This window comes from Nicotiana tabacum, chromosome 3, assembly GCF_000715075.1.
Source record: "Nicotiana tabacum cultivar K326 chromosome 3, ASM71507v2, whole genome shotgun sequence".
Classification (NCBI taxonomy): domain Eukaryota; kingdom Viridiplantae; phylum Streptophyta; class Magnoliopsida; order Solanales; family Solanaceae; genus Nicotiana; species Nicotiana tabacum.
Genome location: NC_134082.1, coordinates 152,756,569 through 152,781,250, shown reverse-complemented (window position 1 = coordinate 152,781,250; position 24,682 = coordinate 152,756,569).

The following is a 24,682-nucleotide window of genomic DNA, read 5'->3' as shown; positions in this document are numbered from 1 at the left end:
GAATGCTTTCTTATATGGAGAGCTTGACAAAGATATTTATATGGAGCAACCACCCGGGCATGTCTCTAACTTACATCCTGATTATGTCTGCAAACTTAAGAAGGACCTTTATGGCCTCAAGCAAGCTCCACGAGCATGGTATGGTAAAATTTCTCAGTATCTACATTTCTACGGCTATGATGCATCACACTCAGATCCTAGATTATTTGTTAAAATACAAGGAGACTTGCATATGGTTGTTCTTTTGTACGTGGATGATACGATAATAACAGGGAATAATGAAGATGAAGTTGCTAGGTTTCAAGATGAGCTTTCCATAAGATTTAACATCAAGAAGTTGAGAGAGCTACACCATTTTCCTGGCTTAGAGGTGACAAGCACGAACAAAGGTATCTTTGTCACTCAAGAAGGATATGCCAAGAAACTTGTTGACAGGTTTGGATTGAAGCAAAGAAAAACATGTTCTGCTCCTCTTGAGATACATACAAGGTTATGGCGGGACGAAGGCTCACTTCTTGCAGATCTTAAGCCTTTTCTGGCTCTTGTTGGAAGTCTCCTATATTTGACTATTACAAGGTCGGACATTGCCTTCTCGGTGGGATATGTAAGCGGATTTATGAAAAGGCCAAGAAAGCCTCACTTAGAAGCTGTAAAGAAGATTCTAAAGTATATCAACTCAACATCAGACATGGGCTTTTTCTTCTAGAAGAAGAATGATTTGGTGTTAGCTGGTTATACGGATGCTGATTTTGGTGGTGATTTGGATGATCGAAGATCTACATCAGGCTATATTTTTCTCTGTGGTGGAACAAGTGTTTCTTGGTATATCAAGAAGCAATACTCGGTTTCCTTGTCAACCATCGATTTGGAGTATAAAACAACTGCTCTTACTGCTCAAGAATGTGTATGCCTACAAAGACTTGTTGAAGACTTACATCTACCTATATCAAAGCCAATTGTGAATTTTGGAGATAATCAAAGTGCCATCAAGCTTGCAAATAATCCAGTATTCCATGCAAGAACTAAACACATTTAGGTGGAACATCACTTTATTCGGGAAAAGGTTCTTGATGGAACTATCAATACTTTAGAAGTGCAAAGTTAGGAGAATATTGCTGATATCCTCATCAAGTCACTTGCTAAAGCTTCATTTGAGTTCTTCCGTGACAAGCTTGGAGTAGTTTTAAAAAAATCACTTTAAGGGGGAGTGTGAGAAAAATGGAGTAATGTTGATCTTTTGGAAAAACATAGATTTCTCTAGAATGTCCTAGTGTAGTATACTTGATATTTATTTAGTAGACACGTCTAGATGTTATAGAATGTTGTGGGAAGATAAAGTTATCTCTTATGGACATCTAGATATTCTAGAGTAGTATGGGAAAATAAGGTTCATTAGAATTTTCTTTTACAAGTTCTAGAATATTATCTAGAACCATCCTTAGAGAAGTATAAATAGGGATGGTCTTAGGCATTTGTAACGAAGCCAATTTCAAGAAAGTCTTTTTCAATAACAAAGTTCTCCTTTTAAAAATCTCTCTTCTCTTTTCAAGCTTCCTCTTCTTTAGTTAAATCCTCCAATCTTAGTTAACGATCTTGGGCTAGCAGAAGGTCTCCCAATAATACTCTTCTTCTGCTATTCTTTACACTGACTACTGGCATCAATCCGTGTTGAATAGCAAAGAAATTAACACAGAAAACTTCCAAAGAAATTTGGGATCGTTTGGAAGAACAGTAATATGAACCTTATGGCGCAAAGTTGTATAAGTGGACAGAGATGCTGCGAGATTTAAATCAAGGAACTATGGGAGTAAAACAATATTGTAATCGTGCCCAACTGATATGGAGTGAATTTGGAAACCTGATATAGGACCGCAATTGCCCCTACTCACAACATGATCTGTTGATTCACTTTCTTCTTGGTATGGATAATCAGAACTAGAGAACTAGAATTAGGATTTTATCCACGAAGCCTTTGCCAACAATTCATGAGGTCACTGATCGTTTCATTGCAGATGCACAACTAAGTTCCGCTGCTCGAAGATTGTTGGGAAACCAATTGTAGGTGAAAGATCCTTATACAAAAAATTATAGATATATAGTTGGTGAAAAATATCAATACGAGTAGGTGAAAGGTGGTGTAAAAGGGTGTCAGTTCAATCATATAAAAAACAAGAGTTTATGCTTGTAACGACCCGATCGGTCATTTTGAACTTTTGCACTTTGATCGCTAGTTCCCAGGCATGACTTGCCCCGTGTAACGTATTATGACTGATGTAGATTGTTGTTTTTGGTTTTCAGGAAAAATCAGAATGAATTTGAAGAAACAGTCTCAGTTGAAAGCTTTGAATTTGAAAGGTTTGACCAAGAGTTGACTTGTTTGTATATGATCTCGGATCGGAATTTTTATGATTTGGTTAGCTCCGTTAGGTGATTTATGACTTAAGAGCGCGATCAGAATGCATTTTGGAAGTCTGTGAAAGGATTTGGCTCGAATTGGCAAAGTTAGTATTTTGGCGAATTCTGGTTGATATGTGAGATTTTGATCCGAGGGTTGGAATGGAATTTCGAGAGTTTCTGTAGCTTTGTTATGTCATTTATGATGTATGTGCAAAATTTCAGGTTATTCGGACATCATTTGGTCGGGTTTTTGATCGAAAGTGTATTTCGGAAGTTTTTGGAAACTTAGGCTTGAATTCGATGAGTTTTGGGTAATTTGATGTTGTTTGAGGTGTTTTGATGATTGGAACAGGTTTGAATGATGTTATGAATTATGTTGGCATGTTTGGTCGGGGTCCCATGAGGCTTGGATAAGTTTTGGAAGATTTTGCCGTTTTGAGCATAAGCATGTAATGATCCAAAGGTCCATTTTTAGTTCTAGTGATCAAAATTTGATTTCGAGACTTCCGAAATTTTGATAATGAATTATAGGAGTGATCTGGAAATTTTGGTCTAATTTCATCAAGTCGCGATTGGGTTTTTCACGTGAATCATATGTTAATTGTTTAATGAGTAAAATGGGTATCGCACAAAGAATACAAGCTCCAAATTGAGTTTCGATTGAAGGACTATGTTCATATCATTATTTGTGACTCATAGGAACAAGAATCATTGAATTAATGAGTAAAATTATTTTCTGAAAATATTTAAGGAAAATGGAAATAAAATTTGATTAGAAAGTGATGATATCGGGCCCGTATTTTGGTTCCGGCACCCGGTACAGGTCTTATATATAGTTTAGGCACTTTTTGCAAAGTTTGGTTGAAAACGGACGTCGTTTGACGTGTTTCGGACTTAAAATGGAAAATTTGATGTTTTATGAAATTTGAAAGAATTCTTGGATTTTAAAGCTTAATTCACGGTATATGACGTTATTTTGGCAATTTGATTGCACGGTTAAGTTCGTAGGATGTTGTTGAGTTAGTGTATGTGTTTGGTTAGGATCCCCGAGGGCTCGGGAGTATTTCGGAGGTGTCTCGGAGTGATTTCGGACTTAGGAAAAATTGCAGAAAATTGCAGAAACAGTACCGTGTAAGGTAAAAACGTATGAACATTACCCCCAAAAATTCCTAGACAGTGTATAATTCGGGCAGTCCGAGAGTTTTCTCATTTTTTGAGCTATGGAGCTCGGATTGAAGCGATTTTCCAAGCGATTTTCACCATATGGATTGGGGAGTGTTCTATATCCAAAAGTGATTATATTTAATGATTTCATGGTTATTTTCATCATGAATTAGTGAATCAAATGGAAAAAATTGGAGAAAATTGTAAACCTTTGAAAAAAGGAAAATTCTAGATTTGGAAGCCGAATTGTTGTCGGATTTTGGTAAAATTTGTATGGTTGGACTCGTAGTTAGATGGGGTTTCATATTTTGTAACTTTTGCAGGGTTCCGAGATGTGGTCCCCACGAGCGAATTTTGAGTGTAATTTCAGATTTTTGATGGAAAATGTAGAATTCCATATGGAATTAATTCCTATAATTTTTATTAACTGAATTGAATCATTATGGCCAGATTCGAGGCATTCAGAGGTCAATTCGAGGGGCAAAGGCATCGCGAGCTAGAGAATTAGCCGGTTCGAGGTGAGTAATGATTGTAAATGATGTCCTGAGGGTTTGAAACCCCGGGTTGCACATTGTAGTGCTATATTGAGGTGAGACACGCGCTGGATGATGAGTGCAGGGTCCTTTACTACTGGGGATTGTGACTTGGTCCATCCCGTATTGATGATTTTACTGCATATTTGATTGAAACTGATTTGTTATCATAATGATTTGGGCTGATTGCCGTATTTGGGCTTCATGCCAATTATTTGAACCCTTCGGGGATTTTTTATCACTATTTCCTCACTATTTTGACTTATATTTAAACTTAGTCCAGTTGATGATTATTGTTTTACAAACTCAGCCACTTTTATATAGATTTGAAACTCAAATGATATTTCTAAATGATATTTTGGACTGAGAACTACTGTTTTACAAATGCCTAAGGGGCTTGTGATGATTTTCGGACTGAGTGAGGTCGAGGGCCATATGTGAGGATATGCTAAGTGATATGAGGCCGAGGCCCTGAGTTACTATTTATGCCACGCGGTGGCTTGAGTGATGTGAGGATATGCTGAGTGATGATGCCACGAGGTGGCTTGATATAGCGCTTGGGCCGTAAGGGGCCCCTCCGGAGTCTGCACACCCACAGTGAGCGCGGGTACCCATTATTCTGAGTGATTGATACTATGCCCGAGGGGGTGATATGAGTGATTGTGAGGTAGCCCGAGGGGCTGATACTATTTTGAGAGTGAGCCTGAGGGGCTGTTACTGTTCTGATATTGAGCCCGAGGGGCTGGCACTGTTCTGATATTGAGCCGGAGGAGCTGGTTCTGTTGATATTATGCTCAAGGGGCGGTTTGTTGTACATGTTTTGCTCGAGGGGCTGTTTACATTTCTATCATTTTTGTTACTCACTTGTAAACTACTTGCTTTACTTGTTGGAAAAAAGGGATTTTCACTTGATTTCTCACTGCTTTACTGTTCAAAGTGATTTTTCTGCTTCAGTATGGAATGCCTTGTGTTTTTGCGTGATTTCTTGCCTTCAGTCTTTATTTATTATTATTACTCACTGAGTCGGAGTACTCACATTACTCCCTGCACCTTGTTGCAGATTTAGGTATGTTTTGGATGATCGGAGGCAGAGTCATTAGGGTTTAGCAAGGTAGCTGCCGGCGTTCGCAACACTGCTTTTCTCTCTCCTTATTTCATTAGTCTGTATTTGTACACTCCATGCTTTCAGTTGTATTTATACCCTAGTAGATTCTCGTGACTTGTGGCACCCCGGTTAGGGCTGTGTCGGGCTGGGTTTCCGCATTTTATCTATATTTTCTGCTATTTGGTATTATTAAACCATGTTGTACTATAATTGTGTTAAATAATTGTTTAAAAGGATGAATTGGGTTAGACTGGCTGGCCTTGTCTTCACGAGAGGCGCCATCACGACGAGGTTCGGGATTTGGGTCGTGACAAGTTGGTATCAGAGCCTAGGTTACATAGGTCTCACGAGTCATGAGCAGGTTTAGTAGAGTCTCACGGATCGGTATGGAGACGTCTGTATTTATCTTCGAGAGGCTGCAGAACCTTTAGGAAAAATTCACATTTTGAATTCTTATCATGCGTCCTAGATTTTGCTTGAAAAGTAATTCTTGAAATTCCTTCCACGTGTTTGCATGCGCGCATGAGCGCTCAATATCAATTATGCCTTGATGGCTTGTGATTCCCCAATCGAGGGGTGAGATGTGATCTCTGTAAGTTGATGTTGGGCCAGTCTGAAGGACTTGAGGCCAGATTTTTGGCTATGGCTTGAGCACCGAGGTGATGATTGTATGAGCAAGTATTTTTGAACGTGTATGTTCGGTATTATCCCTATTAGTGGAAGTGACAGCTGGATAACTATGTGATGAGTATGTTGGTACTGTGAGATGTATCTACATGATTTCAAAGCGACGAGAAGGTCTGCTAGAGGATAGAAGAACTATTAGGTGCTTGAATTCTATCTTAATTCGAGGTATAGCCCCGAGTTATGGGTGTGTGAAGGATCTTTTCATGTTTCCCAGTTGTGAGTGAAGTAAATTTCATGTTGCGGTATGAGTTCATAATCAAGAAGACTAAGTGACTGCATACAGTTTATGACGGTGGAAGGTATACATAAATGTTAGTTAGAGGCAAAGCAGGTAGGTGGCCTCCTACGAAATGTTCTGAGGTGGTACGATCCTTATGTGTCTGTTAGAAGATCTCATTTGTGAGTGAAAGATATATGTTGCATTTTAAATTGGGTTGCTTAGAGAGTGGGTGTAACTGTTGCGAGAGTGGAATGCAAGATTTACAGAAGAGTTAAAATTCTAGATGATCTATGTTTTCACAAGCTTATAAAAGATTTGAGTTTAATCTCACTATGGTATCATGGCATAAATAGAGTATAAACGATATAAGTTATTGAGTGTGTATTTATCTATGGCTTCGGGCCAAGTGGGGGAGTCTGCTATTGATTAGGCGATTGCACAGTTGGGTGCTATGTTGGTTCCAGTTTGAGGCGTGCTAGTGAATCGGTTATGGCTTGCGGAAATTGAGACCGAGGATGGCTCGAGTAAAGGAAAATTTTGACAAAGGTTATATTATGCTTCATAGTGTAAAAAGAATCACGGAATGTCTAGAGTGTTGTTGGTAAAGAATGTTCGGCGTATAGAGTAGGAAGTTGCTTGGTTGTATTGGGATGAGGATTTTATTTTGCGGTATCGGAGTGCCAATGAGGCACGAGTGGTTCTGTTCGTTAGGTCAGGTAAGTTGCAGTTTGAATAAGAGTGAATGACTTTCGAGAATGGTTCTAATGTGTTCAAGATTCTACAGGGAACAATCGGGTATCTTAAGGTTGTGTAATGTGGTTAGAGACTGTGTTTTCATTGGAAGAGGTGAAGACTTGTGGTGTTTTTATGTTAATTATGGGATTCTATGTATCAATATCAGAAAAGTAAAGGTAACAGACTTATATTCGCAGGAAGTTCTTCAGAGTAAAGTATTCTGGAATGGGGTATATCTGGAAATATTTGAGAGAGTATTCAGCGGCTTATGGGTCTTAGACAATGTGGTCTTGTGCTTGGGTCTCATGTGGTGAGCCTGGGTTGAGGAATTATGGTGCTACAGCAAGAGAGAATATCAAGTTGAAAATGAATCAGAAGGAAATTTAGATAGATGGAATAGTTTGATAGTAGATCGAATCGGTATGGTAAGTGTGAGCACGTGATTTTTGCCTCACAAGAACTACTCCAAAAGAAATCACAAATAATTGTTTTCTTAGTGTGCAATTTTTAGAATTTATGAGGCATTTATTAATTATTTGTGTTGTGTCCGTAAATGTTTACTTTGTCATAGTTAAATGAAAAAAAAATACATGTTGCATGCTAGGATTTAATTATGCATTTAAGAATTAAAAGGGAAAATCACAAAAAATATGCATTTATCTTATTTTTCGTCATTTAAATGTGTCATTGTGTGATTAATATTTTGTCCTGTGTGTTAATGGTTATTAAAGGGTGATTAATATTTTTTGTAAGATTAATTTTGATTTTTATAATTTTTAAATAGAAATTTAATAATTAGGAATTTAATTAGAAAATGAAAAGAGTGGGGAATAATAGAAAAAAACGGACCTAGGCCTAGAATTTTTAAACAAAAATCAGGTCCAAACACTCAAAGGACCCGGTCCATTTCAACCAGTCCCATACAGGACTCGAACGACATCGTTTCTGAATTTCTAATCTGGGTCGTTGATTCATTTCAATCAAACGATCCAGTTCAGCCCCTGCATAAATGAAACGACGACGTTTTAGGTAACCAGATCTGAAACGTTAATCCATCTTGATCCAACAGCCTCAAGAACTCACCCAAACCCAATCCATTTCACCCCCGGGCTGACCCCTTTCCCCCAACATAAACCAAATATTTTAGGGGTATTTTGGGAATGAAACAGTGAGAGTAATATGATAGTATTAGTGTGCTAATAGTGGAATGTTAATGGCTATAATCTAATAGGATAATGGGAGACAAAGGGAGTTGGGAGTGCTGAAAATAAGGGAAAAAGTATCTTTAGTGGCTGATTTATTAGAAAATCAGCCTTAGTGTTATTTGAGTGGAGATTTCCTGATTTTTAAAAGAGAAAAAGTGTCCAGGCAGCATTAGAGGGCAAAGTTATATAAGAGAGGAGTTGGGACTGATTTAAAGGGGGGAGAGACACAAGGAAAAACCAAAAAAAAAAGGAAGAGGGACACAAGTAAAAACCAGAGAGAGAACAGAAGGGAGAGAACAGAAAAGAAGAAAGAGAAGAAAGAAAATCTAAAACAAGAAGAAGATAGAAAGAAAGAAAAATCAGAAACAGTAAAAAAGAATTCTACATTAGAAACTAGTATTGAGGCTGATTTTCTGAAATTAAGAGCTTTTCAGTTTCCTTTTTTTTAAAGTCTTAAAATCAGAAATACTGTTTTCCTTGAATCTGTCCAGATTTATTTGATCTTATTGTTCAGTTAAAATCTGAAATTTCTTTAGAATTCTACATCAGTTAAAATTGCTGCTGCTACTGCTGAAATTTGCCTCTTTTACCCTCATTTCCAGGTATATATCTTTAGATTCATGTTGTGGAAAGCTTCAACTTTGCCAAATAAATGAAGTTTGGAATTATACTCATTTAAGTCTATTAGTTTAAATTTCAGTTTTGTTTCAGTTGGTTAACATAGTAGTATGCTTGACATGAGGACTATTAGTTAATCGTTTTCTTTTGAAGTTCGTATAAGCTTTGTAATAATGTTGTCTATTTCAGAATCTCATTAAATATAGTTATATTTGAATTGTCAAAATAGGGAACATGGCAGAAAGCTGGCCATTAATTAAATTTTGTGATCTTGTTGATCAATTATAAGATAGTATGGAAATATTCAAGGGATCACATTACTAGCGTACCTCGTCAAATATTTGATTTTTGTTTAAAGTCAAATAATGCAAGTTGAATTTTGTTCGTGTATGGTGTGATAATGGTTATGTGTATAACCAATAGGTGAAAGATGAATTGATATAATCCGTTATGTTTACGATATTTGAATATTACGGATGGTTCAGATGTATAATTACGATACATGTAATATCATTTTATTAAATCGATTTGTATATTAGTTCTCTTTCTTAATAACAAATGACCTACTTATTTAGGATTATAATTAGTTCATTTCTAAAAATAGTACATAAAATCATGACAACGATTTGCAAAAAAATATAGATTTAGTATTTGTAGATGGCTTGAATAAGCCAAGAGAAAATTGGTTTAATTTTTATCTATCCAAAATTCAATCGTTGTAAGCGAATTAACCGAATAATTTGACCATTGGACTAAAATTAGTTGCTAAGAAGGTCAGATTTAGAAATATAAAAATGTAACAAAAAACGTACAAATAGGGATCGCTCCAAATAGAATAATGAAATTTCTTCAAAAATATTAGTTTGTTTATCCAATTACTTCTTTCCGATTTGTGCATGTAATCCGCCCTTTTTGGGTATATTGATACGGTATTAACTAATAAAGTGGTAAAACGTAGTTTCACGTTATTTATTTTTCATATCATTAACTCTTTAAATTCGAATAGTATTTGAGAGACATAACTCATACGGGTAATAAACATTTGTAGAGAATTTATATTACCAGTAAAAATATTTTGCATAATTAGGGATGCGTTCGCGTGACCTGATTATACTTCTAAAGGCAATTCGGATTATGCGTTCGCGCAACTTCGAGCAAATCTCTATAAAAAAGGGGTTCTTCGGGATGTTAAAATAATTTCATATAATCCGAGATGTGCAGTTCACTGTTTAATCATACAAGGGCGACGATGTTCTTAATTCTATTTTAAATTTCGAACATATGATTTTTTATAATAAAAATATACAAAAAATAATATTGTCAATCTTATTGTGTACACGTATGCGTGACACGATTCTTCATGTTTATAAACAATATATAACACGAATATACGTACGCGTGATTCGTTTAAAGGTCTATAATTATAAATAATTTAAGGCGGTAACGGAATTATATAACAACAGAAAATATATTTAGTAAATCAAGATAATTAAGCCAAGTATAAAAATGGTTAAGCGACCGTGCTAGAACCACGGAATTCGGGAATGCCTAACACTTTCTCCCGAATTAACAGAATTCCTTACTCGGATTTCTGGTTCGCAGAATAACAAACAGAGTCATATTCTCCTCGATTCAGGGATTAAAACCGGTGACTTGGGACGCCTTAAAATTCCCAGGTGGCGACTCTGAAAAAAACAAACAAATTTCGTTTCGACTGTCCTTTAATTGGAGAAAACTCCTTTGCACCCTCGCCGGGGGCGGAAAGAGGAGGTGTGACAGCTCTGGCGACTCTGCTGGGGAACAACTCAGAACCACTGGTTCAGGGTTTAAGAATTCGAGCTTAAAATAACTATTTATAGCTGGCTTTGTTTATCATCTGATTTTTACATGTTTATGCTTAATGTGCTAAATGATGCTTTTACCGCTTTAATATTATTTGAATTGTGTATATAAAATTGTTACGAAAACCTTCCTTCTTTCTGAGTCTTCTGAATATATGGTGCACACGTGCGCGTGGCCCACCTTTCTGTTAAAGTCATACCAAATAAGACGAAGTTGGGACAAGTAACTAGGCCGAGTAGACTTTAGTGCTCCCGGTACGTTGCCCCCACTCCGGCTCAAACTGTCCGTTTGGGTAAGCCGGGTCTAGAACAATCTGCCTCAGGTTTTTCACTTAGAATAACTCAGCCATATACCGGATCCCTAGTAGGAACGTCTATTTGCATCATGTACATTTGACCTTGGAGACTCAACACAGGGGTTGGGTCTGTCTAGGACAGGTGAACCCGAAATGAAAAGACCATCCTGATGCATCCTACTTGCTACTTGTGCATTCATTTGCCTCGGATTTGCTTGTTGACCAGCTTAATTGGAAAAAAAAAAATCATTGTGAGAGCCGAGGAATAAAATGGGTTGTTTTAGAAAATTCCCAAAAATAGTTTTAAGTTTTGAAAAAAAAAAGTGTTAAATGATTTTTTTTTATTTATGAGTGTCTGTTTTCAAAATGAGTCTTGATTTTTGTTAAAATTAATCGCAGACACAAAATGAGCACTACCCAAAACCCACCGTCTGCAAATGCAGATGAGTTTCTATTTCGGCTTCAGATGTGGTGGCATGATTTAGGAGAAGATGGTCAAAAATGGGTCATTAAACATTTGGGAACTCTCACAGATATTATGAAAGTTAAACCACATGATGATTTGATTGCGGCATTAGTAACTTTCTGGGACCCTGTTCACAATGTTTTTCGCTTCTCTGATTTTGAGCTTACTCCTACATTAGAAGAGATAGCTGGATATGCCGGTTTTGATGGAGATTTAAGAAACCAAAGTCTTATATTCCCAAAAGCTCCCTAAGTGCATCGATTCTTTGGGCTCCTGAACATCAGTAATCAAATCAGAAAAAGCAACGTTATCAACGGGTGTTGTTCTTTCAACTTCCTACATTCAAGGTTCGGAAAGCCAGATGGATTTGAAATTCATGAGAATGGCCTTACTAACAAGCAGAACAAAGACACATGGCAGATTCACCGTCGCTTCGCCTTCATGGTGGCTTTTCTAGGAATCATGGTCTTCCCAAACAAAGAACGAACAATTGATATTCGCACAGCGAAAGTCGTACAGGTCCTCACTACCAAGGAAAATCACACCCTTGCCCTGATCGTTCTCTCAGACATTTATCGGGCGTTGACCTTATGTAAATCAGGGGCAAAGATCTTCGAAGGGTGCAAAATTTTGTTGCAAATGTGGATGATTGAACATCTCCAACATCACCCCAAGTTCATACAGTATGGTCCAAGCCATGATAATTTCATCAAGAGTTATGAAGAAAGAATAAAAGACTATAAGTCACCAGAAAGGGTCGAAGCCTGGGTATTTCATCTAAGATCTTTAACGGCAAGTCGAATCGAGTGGACTTTGGGATGGCTCCCGGTAAGGGAAGTGATACACATGTCAACCTCAAATAGTTATTTACTACTATTGGGATTGAGAAGCATCCAGCCATATGCGCCACAAAGAGTTTTAAGACAACTAGGGAGATACCAAGTAGTTCCTGATGATGAAGATTTGAGTATGCAAGTAATCGAGTTACACCCTGAAGCCACTCTTCCCGAGGCTTTAATTCAGCAAATGTGGAATGGATGTCGATACTTGAAAGATGATACTCAAGTTCCAGACACTACAAAGGGCGAGATAAATCCAGGATATGCAAGGTGGTTTGAGAAACGGTCCCGCGTGGATGATGCACCAGAACCTGATCTAAAAAGGCCAACAAAAAGACCACATGTTCAAACCTTTAACGACAAAATCCAAGAGCGGTTTATTTGGGGAGAAAAGGAAAAAGGGTACAAAGCAACTATCCATGCCTTAAAAGAAAATTTGAGGAGCCTCAGTTTGGAGAAAGATTTGCAAGCACAAGAAGCAGAAGGCGAGAAGAAGAGTCTGGCTTGTGAGAATAAAAATCTTCACACTCAATTTCAAAAAATGAAGAAAGCTTCTAAAACACCAATGAGGAGTTGGAAGGATCAAAAAATCATCGCCAATCTTTTTGAAAAAATGCAAGATTATGATTCCATTTTTGCAAAAACCGAAAAGGCGTTGAGCAAAGCTAAAGAAAGAATCCAACAATTAAACGAAGAGGCCAGATCTAATAAGGAACGCCAAGTAAGGCAATCCAAAGAAGACAGGACACAATTTAAGAAGGAGAAAGACCGTTGGATACATTCAGAAGCCCAACTTTATGCACAACTGGAAGAAGCGAGAAGATACAACAGAGAACATCAACATGCAGACATCGACAGAGAAAGAGCACAGGCAAGACTCGATCAGGCCAGACTCCGAGCTCAATTAGAGTCAGCTTTAGATCGTGAAGACCGTATCAGAGATATAGCCACCACTCGCCAATAAAAACTGCAAAATCAAGACCATCGTCTCCAATATTTCAGGGCACAAATCCATGATTTAGCGGTTTACACCTCTCAAAGTTATGTAAACTGCCAAGGGATGGATTATGAAAGATTTATAGAGAACGCACCTATTTTTGCCCGTCATCTGGGAATGGAGTTAGAAAGAATGTATCGTACGCTGGGAGGTCATCCAGGTCAAACCCCACCATGAGCAGATGATCCAATGATTGAAAACAAAAGTGGGGAGTGAAGCATGTTCACAACTATTGAGAGTTATGTCTTTTGTTTGATTTGGGTTTGTGTCGAGTTTTAAACCATTTTTATAATGTTTTTTTTCAAATGTAATGTCTATTCCATCTTTGTAAAATAAATAAAATTGTTGACAATTGCTTTACGTACGAACTACGCAAGGTCTGATTCATGCGGGGGCATGATACGTAGGCAATCTCTATAAGATTCGACCACATCCACAATTATAAAAATAAAATAAGAGTGAGTGACAATAAAAAGAAAGGTCAAGAAAAGTTGGGATGATACAAGCAGCCGAGCAAATGCATAATAGAAAAGGGTTATTTGTCTAGGAACATTGCATCTCAACGTGTAATTATATATGTGTTAAACTCTCAAAACTAACAAGTTTGCTCATTTCCAGAATTCAAGCAGTTAGTTTTTCTAAGAGATACTGGCATATTATCATTATCACACCAGCTCAAAAGGACCGATACCCGAAAGTATGTCTATTCCGGATGTCGACACAGGTATTGAGATAGAGGAGATGGACGTTGGCAAATGAAAGAAGAAATGCTTAAACTCAAGCAGCAAATGGCTGAGATGTACCGAGCCTGGTCTACAGGGCAATCACCCCCATCTTACCCAGCTAACCCTGCTCCATCACTAGCCCAAGCTCAGGATAATCTTACCACTGAACTATCCCCAAATTTCCCCATCTACTAACACTACCGAGGCACCATCTCTCAGACACCGCAGTCTCCACCTCCGAAACCAGTTCCATACCATCCTCCACCAGTGACTCCTGTCTTCGTAGCATCTCCCCCGGCTACATTCCACAAATCTCCTAGTGAGCCTATACTCCAGGCCCAGGACAATCAATACTACCCCCCGGATCCTACCTTAAAAGCCTCCGAAATCCATTCAACTACTCCTCGTTTTGACCTCCCAACCGAAATTGACAAGCCAGCCAAAAATGCTGAACATGAAGAGATGTTCAGGAAGGTCAAAAGCCTAGAACAATCGTTACGAGACATGCGAGGGCTGGGAGGGCAAGTCAGTGTAGCCTACAAGGATTTGTGTTTGTTCCCAAATGTACAATTACTAGTTGGTTTCAAGATGCCCAAATTTGACCTATACAACGGGCACGGCGATCCAGTAGCCCACTTGAGGGGATTCTGCAGTAAGATGCGAGGAGCTGGGGGAAAAGACGAATTATTGATGGCTTACTTCAGTCAAAGTTTGAGCGGATCAGCTTTGGAGTGGTATACACGCCAGGACCATGGGAGATGGTATACCTGGGATGACCTGGCACAGGCATTTGCTTACCACTTCCAGTACAATCTGGAAATCATCCCAGATCGACTATCTTTGACAAAATTTGAGAAAAAGCATAATGAAAGTTTTAGAGAGTATGGTTTCCGGTGGAGGGAATAGGCAGCAAGGGTGGATCCTCCTATGAAGGAAAGTGAAATGGTAGACTATTTCCTACAAGCCCTGGAGCCAACTTACTATGCCCATTTGGTTTCGGCGGTAGGAAAATCATTCAACGAAGTAGTGAAGATGGGAGGTATGGTGGAAGAAGGCCTCAAGACAAATAAAATCATGAGCTATTCGGCTATTAAGTCGACTACTCAAGCTATTCAAGGCGGGGTAGGAGGAATCAGAAGAAAGAAAAGGGAGGAATCAGCGGTGGTGGATTCAGGAACTTGGTCAGGATCCGGAGGTTCACCTCGTTACTATAATCAACATAGATCCCACCAACCAACTTACCACCCCAATTCACCCCAACACTACTATCACCCGTCGGAACCTCATTTTTTCGTCAATCATGCACAAGCATACAATCAACCACCTGCCCACGCTCATTGGCATGCCCCTGTCATACCAAGTACTTACCCACAAACCTACCCCGGACCCGGTTTCAGGCCTAGTCAAGCATTTAGGGGAGAAAGGGGACAGAAAAAGAAAACCTTTACTCCATTGGGTGAATCCTACACTAGTGTGTTCCACAGGTTAAGACAGCTAGACATGCTACGGCCAATACAATCTAAGCTGCCCAATCCTCCTCCAAAGAATCTGGACTACACCATAAGCTGTGAGTATTGTTCTGGTACACCAGACCATGATGCAGAAAAGTGCTGGCATTTGAAGAATGCAATACAGGAGCTGATTAATACTAACAAAATTGAAGTTCAAACCCCCGAAGCTCCCAATATCAACAAAAATCCAATGCCAACCCATCAGGAGGCCAATATGATAGAAATAGTACGGGCTGATGGGGAAACAAAGAAGCCATCGCAAACCGTCATGATGATTAGGTCTCATGAAGCCAAGCCAGATGAGCAGTTAACAGAGGAGAAGTCGGTACCTAAGCAGAACAAAAAGGGTGATGAACCATCTGTGGTATTTGAGAAGGGATCTTCAAGCAAAGTTGCTACAAAGCGGGAAGGATTAAAAGTGATTGTACCAGGGATCGCCAGCAAACCCATTGTAGTCATGGAAGGAGCCCGTATAGAGCGGGTTATTATCAAGCCGGTAACCCAGTTACCAGTGATCAACAACAAGGCCATTCCATGGAACTATGAACGGGTGACTGTAATGTACAAAGGAAAAGAAGTCAAGGAAGAAGTCTGTGAGGTACAAGGCTTGACTCGTTCGGGAAGATGTTTCACTCCCGAAGAGTTAAGAAAAACTAAAAATCCAACACCAATGAAGAAAGCTGTTACGGAAGAAGAAGCGGAAGAATTTTTGAGAAAAATGAAACTCCATGACTATTCTGTTGTGGATCAATTGAAGAAGACGCCCGCTCAAATTTCATTATTGTCATTACTGATCCATTCAGAGGAGCGCCGTCAAGCTTTGATGAAAATCCTGAATGAAGCACACGTTCCTGATAAGATCTCCATGAATCATTTGGGAAAAATAGCCAACAGAATCTTTGAAGCAAACAGAATCACATTTTCTGACGATGAACTGCCTATGATAGGTACTGAGCATAACAGAACTCTTTACCTCACATTGAAATGTGAAAACTCCGTAGTAACCCGGGTATTGGTTGACAACGGGTCAAGCGCAAATATATGCCCTCTCTCCACTCTGGGCAAGTTGAAAATCAAAGAGGAGAGAATCCAGAAGAATAGTATTTGCGTACAGGGGTTTGACGGTGGAAGCGGAGATTCATTTGGCGACATAGTGCTGGAGTTGACAATAGGGCCAGTTGAATTCACAATGGAGTTTCAAGTGCTAGACATAACTGTTTCTTATAATTTGCTATTGGGTCGACCATGGATCCATGCTGCTAAAGCAGTCCCGTCAACACTACACCAGGCGGTCAAGTTTGAATGGGATCAACAGGAAATAGTTGTGCATGGGGAGGACAGTTTAAATGCTCACAGCGGTGCCATTGTACCGGTCGAGGGAATAGAAAATGACCAGGGACCATGAGTTTACCAAGTGTCCGACACAGTGTCGGTAGAGAAAATTCCAGAGGGGAAGTACCTTCCGAATCCAAAGATAACCTCTGCATCAGTCATGGTAGCCTATGAAATGTTAAAAAATGGTTTTATACACGGCAAAGGTTTGGGATCATCTTTGCAAGGAATTATACAACCAGTATCTCTCCCCGAGAACTGGGGAACATTTGGTTTGGGATTCACACCCACTGTCACAGACGTGAGAAAGGCCAGAAAGCTGAAACAAAAGGCATGGGTTCTTCCAAAACCAGTCCCACATCTATCAAAGTCTTTTGTCAAGATCGGTGCTAAAAATCACCCGATAACAACAATTCCTAAATCCCTGGTCGATCCTGAGGAGGAATTAATTGAAAGATTCGAGAAATTGTTTGATGATGTGAATATGGTGGAAAGCGGGGAAGGTTCTAGCAACGCAGAAGTTCAATTCGTTGGGCCAGAAACAAAGCTTAATAATTGGAAAACCACTCTTCTCCCTATTCGAAAGGAGTCTTGGTAGTTTATTTTGATTTTCCTTCAGTTTGTTTGGGTTACCTCAGGGTTGTAATCCCAATACTTATTTTACAGTTTATTTGAAGTGTGAAAACCTTGTTATCTTTCATCAATCCAATAAAATACAGTTTCCTTTTCATTATCATTCCTGATAGTTTTCTTTTCTTTTTCTTCTTTTTTCTGTACAGTTCTTTTTACGCTGGCTCTAGTGATATGGCATGCATGAGGAATCCTCAGCCCAGTCTTAAAAATCAATCTGATTCCGAAATAATAATTCAAGAAGTATATTGTGATTATGAATCAGAATATGATGAGGATGAGGCTTTCGAAGAGATTAGTAAAGAGTTAATTCATTTTGAGGAAAAAACCAAACCTAACTTGAGTGATACCGAAGACATCAACATAGGGGACACGAATAATATCCGAGAAACTAAAATAAGTGTCCATCTCAAACCAAAGATCCGAGAAGAGTTGATTAAAGCACTCATAGAATTCAAAGATGTTTTTGCATGGTCATATGACGACATGCCAGGTTTGAGCACTGATTTAGTGGTTCACAAATTGCCCACTGATCCAATGGTACCTCCTGTCAAGCAAAATTGAGAAAGTTCAAGCCTGATATGAGTGTGAGAATTAAAGAAGAAATCACCAAACAGTTGGAGGCAAAGGTCATTCGATTCACTCGATATCCTGTTTGGTTGGCTAATATCGTTCCTGTGCCAAAGAAAGACGGCAAAATTAGAGTATGCGTCGACTACCGTAATCTCAACAAAGCAAGTCCGAAGGATAACTTCCCATTGCCCAATATCCATATTTTGATCGATAATTGTGCCAAGCATAAGATAGGATCTTTTGTGGATTGTTATGCCGGGTATCATCAAATTCTGATGGATGAAGAAGATGCAGAAAAGACGACATTCATCACACCATGGGGAACGTATTGCTACCGGGTAATGCCGTTCGGTTTGAAGAACGCCGGGGCAACTTATATGAGAGCAATGACCATGGTGTTTCCTGATATGATACACAAGGATATTGAGGTATACGTGGACGATGTGATCATAAAATCAAAGCATCAAGCCAACCACGTTAGGGATTTGAGGAAATTCTTCTTGAGACTTCGCAGGTACAACCTCAAGCTTAACCCTGCCAAGTGCGCATTTGGTGTTCCATCTGGAAAGCTGTTAGGATTCATAGTCAGTCAGCAAGGCATCGAGCTAGACCCATCAAAGATCAAAGCCATCCAAGAATTGCCACCTCCAAGGAACAAAACTGAAGTAATGAGTTTGTTAGGGAGGTTGAATTACATCAGCAGGTTTATTGCTCAGCTCACGGCAACCTGTGAGCCTATTTTTAAATTGTTGAAAAAAGATATTGCGGTCGAGTGGACTGATGAGTGTCAAGAAGCATTTGATAAGATAAAAGGATACTTGTCAAACCCACCCGTGCTGGTTCCGCCAGAGCCAGGAAGACCTTTGATTCTTTACTTGACGGTCTTAGAAAATTCCTTTGGTTGTGTATTGGGGCAACATGACCTCACCGGCAGAAAAGAATAGGCCATCTACTACCTTAGCAAGAAATTCACAGCTTATAAGGTTAAGTATACTCATCTGGAGAAGACATGTTGCGCCCTAACTTGGGTAGCTCAGAAATTTAAACACTATTTGTCATCCTACACTACTTACCTCATTTCGCGTCTGGATCCGTTGAAATATATTTTTCAAAAGCCTATGCCAATGGGGAGACTTGCAAAGTGGCAGATATTGCTCACAGAATTTGACATCATCTATGTGACTCGGACTACAATGAAAGCCCTAGCATTGGCCGACCATTTAGCCGAAAACCCGGTCGACGAGGAGTACGAGCCATTGAAAACCTATTTTCCCGATGAAGAAATAATGCATATCAGTGAGATGGAGCAGATTGAAAAACCTGGCTGGAAACTTTTCTTTGATGGGGCCGCTAACATGAAAGGAGTCGGGATAGGAGCTGTAATTATTTCTGAGACCGGGCATCACTATCCTGTTACGGCTCAACTTCGATTTTATTGCACCAATAATATGGCTGAATATGAAGCTTTTATTTTGGGGTTAAGGCTAGCCGCAGACATGGGTATCCGGGAAATCTTAGTCATGGGAGATTCGGATCTTCTGGTACATCAAATTCAAGGAGAATGGGAAACACGAGACCTGAAGCTCATACCCTACCGACAATGCCTACATGATCTTTGTCAGCGGTTTCAATCAGTGGAGTTCCGGCATATTCCAAGGATCCATAATGAGGTCGCCGATGCATTGGCTACCCTGGCATCAATGTTGCACCATCCGGACAAAGCTTATGTGGATCCACTGCATATTCAAGTCCACGATAAGCATGCTTACTGCAGCATGATTGAAGAGAAATTTGATGGCGAACCATGGTTCCACGACATCAAGGAGTATATCAGAATGGGGATATATCCAGCACAAGCCACAGGGGATCAAAAGAGAACCATTAGGCGATTGGCAAATGGATTCTTCTTAAGCGGAGGAGTTTTGTATAAAAGAACACCAGACCTTGGATTGTTAAGATGCATAGATGCCAGACAAGCTACGGCTGTCATGTCTGAAGTACATGCGGGAATTTGCGGACCCCACATGAGTGGATATATGTTGGCAAAGAAAATTCTCCGAGCCGGTTACTATTGGCTTACCATGGAGCGAGATTGTATCAGTTTTGTGCGCAAATGCCATCAATGCCAGATACACGGGGATTTGATTCATTCTCCACCATCTGAGTTGCATACAATGTCGGCACCATGGCCCTTCGTCGCCTGGGGCATGGATGTCATTGGACCAATTGAGCCGGCAGCATCCAATGGGCACAGGTTCATTCTCGTAGCCATTGATTATTTTACCAAATGGGTTGAGGCCAAAACATTCAAATCAGTGACCAAGAAAGCTGTGGTCGATTTTGTTCACTCAAATATCATATGTCGATTCGGAATCCCAAAGGTGATCATCACGGATAACAGTGCTAATATTAACAGTAACTTAATGAGAGAAGTATGTCAACAGTTTAAGATTATACATCGCAACTCTACCCCATATCGGCCCAAGGCGAATGGAGCAGTCGAGGCAACCAATAAAAACATAAAGAAGATACTTCGGAAAATGGTAGAAGGTTCAAGACAATGGCACGAAAAATTACCATTTGCGTTGTTGGGATATCGCACTACTGTTCGCACTTCAGTAGGAGCAACTCCTTATATGTTGGTATATGGCACTGAGGCAGTAATTCCTGCAGAAGTTGAAATTCCTTCCCTTCGGATCATCGCCGAATCTAAGATTGATGATGATGAATAGGTCAAAACCCGTCTGGAACAGTTAAACTTGATTGATGAAAAATGGTTGGCAGCAGTATGTCATGGCCAATTATATCAAAGAAGAATAGCAAGAGCATACAACAAAAGGGTGCGTCCCCGAAAGTTTGAAGTGGGTCAACATGTGCTGAAACGTATTCTTCCACATCAGGTGGAAGCAAAGGGCAAATTTGCCCCGAATTGGCAAGGACCATTCATTGTGACCAGAGTATTGTCCAATGGTGCATTATGTTTAACAGATATTGAAGGAAATGCATAGATATGGCTATCAATTCTGATGTGGTAAAGAGATATTATGCATGATTTCTCTTTGATATAGTTATTAAATGTTTGTATTCGGCATTATTTCGAAGATTGGAATGACAAAGGCAATTTATTCGGCTATCCAAACACTGTACCCTTTGTTTCCCCTTTGAGCCACATTCGTTTCTTTCTTACCCTCTCTTGGAATCAATGAAAGTCAAATAAATAAATAAATAAATAAAAGAAAGATAGAAAATCACTATTATTGGAGTGAACTACGTTTGACCTGATTCCTCAAAGAGGATACGTAGGCACCTCACGGCTCGGTCATAGGGTGCATAATATGCATAATGTGCATAAAAGGAAACATCAATAGACCCCAATCAAGAAACCGGGGCAGGAATTGCATTGGTAATAAGAAAAAAAGGATTCCAAGAGTTGTAATTTTAAACCCATACCAAAATTGTTTAACTTTTGATACCTTTCCATTCCAACCACATACCAAAAGACCTTCCGACCAATCTCATAAAGAACACCGAGTCAAACAAATGAAGCTGATTCATAACACTCTGGTCCAAACAAGAAGAAGTAATGAAAATGAGAGAGTCTCATAGGTGAAAACCCTCATGGACACCATGAGACGACGGAAGCTGAGAGAAAGAAAAATGAGAAAGTCTTATTGGTGAAAACCTTCGCAGGCACCATAAGGCGAAAAGGAATTAAGAAATGAACAAATGAGGAAGGTTCGTCGGTGAAAACTCTTTTAGATGCTGCAAGTCGAACAAGGTTTGTAAATTAGCAAAAGTAAAATTGGGTTGTGGAAATTTTGGGAAAACAAAATGAAACAATTGAAAAAGAGATTGGTTAAAAAGACTGGGTTGATTAATCCAAAATGCATACCCTGATCATTGGTGCCAGTGACTCCAATCAGATAAGTTCTTTATTCCTTCTCCAACAGTCATCCAAATTTGGAATTTTCTTTTCATTCTAGATTGTCGAAAATCGTCATGTTTTCGTCACTAATAATCTTACTCTTCTAAAGCTTTTGAAGTAAGTTTTGTTCCAAACCAAATAAGAAGGAATGTCAAGGTATAATACCAAGATTCAAGATTGCATAGGGCAAACTACGGCCATGATGGGCAGGAAGTAATAGGATAAAAAAATAAGATATGGGTGTAAGAAAAGTTGAATAAAAAAAAAGTGGTTCAGCAATGTCAGGAGAGACATATGATTACAATTGAAAGGGTTTGAAGTGAAAACAACAGTTGAGGATCCTATGGTTAAGGAACAATTATAAAGACAAAACTGTCTTTTCAACCGCTACAAAGCAGTAAAACAAGACAAAGAGAAACCCCACCCTCAGCAAGAAGCCACAACTGACCACCCTGCTTTAAACTGACGAAATTTTCTTTGATTTGAAATAGGGGCAAAAACAACATTTGTGTCAGGAAACACCCGGTGAAGGAAATAGAAGAAATCAGGCGTCCACCTGGAGAACAAGGAAGAGAAAAAGAAATAGCAATCAAGCGTCCACCTGGAGAACAAGGATGAAGGAAGAATTAGCAATCAGGCGTCCACCTGGAGAACAAGGAAGAAGAAAGGAAATAGCAATCAGGCGTCCACCTGGAGAACAAGGAAGAAGAAAGGAAATAGCAATCAGGCGTCCACCTGGAGAACAAGGAAGAGCAGAAGAAGTATTAGCAATCAGGCGTCCACCTGGAGAACAAGGATGAGGAAAGAAAATAGCAGTCAAGCGTCCACCTGAAGAATAAGGAAGAGCAATGGAAATGTTAGCAATCAGGCGTCCACCTGGAGAACAAGGAAGAAGAAAAGAAATAGCAATCAGGCATCCACCTAGAGAACAAGGATGAGGAAATGAAGTAGCAGTCAGGCGTCCACCTGGAGAATAAGGAAGAACAAAAGAAGTATTGGCAATCAGGCGTCCATCTGGAGAACGAGGATGAAGGAAGAATTAGCAATCAGGCGTCCACCTAGAGAACAAGGAAGAAGAAAGGAAATAGCAATCAGGCGTCCACCTGAAGAACAAGGATGAGGAAAGGAAATAGCAATCAGGCGTCCACCTGGAAAACAAGGAAGAAGGAAGAATTAGCAATCAGGCGTCCACCTGGAGAACAAGGATGAAGGAAGAATTAGCAATCAGGCGTCCACCTGGAGAACAAGGAAGAAGAAAGGAAATAGCAATCAGGCGTCCACCTGGAGAACAAGGATGAGGAAAGGAAATAGCAATCAGGCTTCCACCTGGAGAACAAGGAAGAAGGAAGAATTAGCAATCAGGCGTCCACCTGGAGAACAAGGATGAAGGAAGAATTAGCAATCAGGAGTCCACCTGGAGAACAAGGATGAAGGAAGAATTAGCAATCAGGCGTCCACCTGGAGAACAAGGAAGAAGAAAGGAAATAGCAATCAGGCGTCCACCTGGAGAACAAGGAAGAAGAAAGGAAATAGCAATCAGGCGTCCACCTGGAGAACAAGGAAGAGCAGAAGAAGTATTAACAATCAGGCGTCCACCTAGAGAACAAGGAAGAAGAAAGGAAATAGCAATCAGGCATCCACCTGGAGAACAAGGAAGAGCAAAGGAAATAGCAATCAGGCGTCCACCTGGAGAACAAGGAAAATCAAGGGAAATAGAAGAAAGTAGGCGTCCACCTGGAGAACAAGGAAAAGCAAGGGAAATAGAAGAAATCAGGCGTCCACCTGGAGAACAAGGAAGAGCAATTGAAGTGTTAGAAATCAGGCATCAACCTGGAGAACAAGGAAGAGCAATGGAAGTATTAGAAATCAGGCGTCCACCTGGAGAACAAGGAAGAACAGTTGAAATGTCGGCAATCAGGCGCCCACCTGGAGAATAGAGGAATACCATTGAAGTATCAAGCAATCAGGCACCCCCCTAAAGAACAGAATGACAATTTATTTTGACATTATGGGTTGAAGTCAAAAGCTCGCCCATATAAGAAAGGAGCACACTTAGAGTCAATAAAGCAGAGGAGTCAAACAAAATCCCTAGCAGGAAACAACAAGAGTCCCAAACAGAGGAAGGAAGTACAAGACACAATGAAAAACAAGGCGAAAGCAGTTCGAGATCGCCAGTCAAATGAGAATACAAGACAAATCGGAAGCAAAAAGATATCAAAGGAGTCACCAAGACATCAAAGCAACAAGAAACGCAAGGGCATGATCTAGATAAGATTTTGTAATTCATATACCATAGTCTAGTCTAGCTTTTTGTTTTCTCTTTAAGAAGGGTGTAATAAGGAGGTCAGCAAGCAGTAAAAGCAGCACGGAACAGCAGTAACATCACAGTCCCATGGTAGTCCCAGCTACCAAAACTTCTCGAACTACATTGACCTGATTCCTTTATAGCCAAGGATATGTAGGAAACCTTTGAAGCAGAGGTTTGGTCGAATCTTTCAAAAAAATGCTTCCCACGGAGTATTCAAACGGGCAAAAATCGCTCGTATCCGCTCACTTTATCTTTGCGCGAAAACTCTTCGAGTTTCCGCACAAAGAGGGGCAGCTGTGAGCACGTGATTTTTGCCTCACAAGAACTACTCCAAAAGAAATCACAAATAATTGTTTTCTTAGTGTGCAATATTTAGAATTTATGAGGCATTTATTAATTATTTGTGTTGTGTCCGTAAATTTTTACTTTGTCATAGTTAAATGAAAAAAATAATAATAAAATAAAAATACATGTTGCATGCTAGGATTTAATTATGCATTTAAGAATTAAAAGGGAAAATCACAAAAAATATGCATTTATCTTATTTTTCGTCATTTAAATGTGTCATTGTGTGA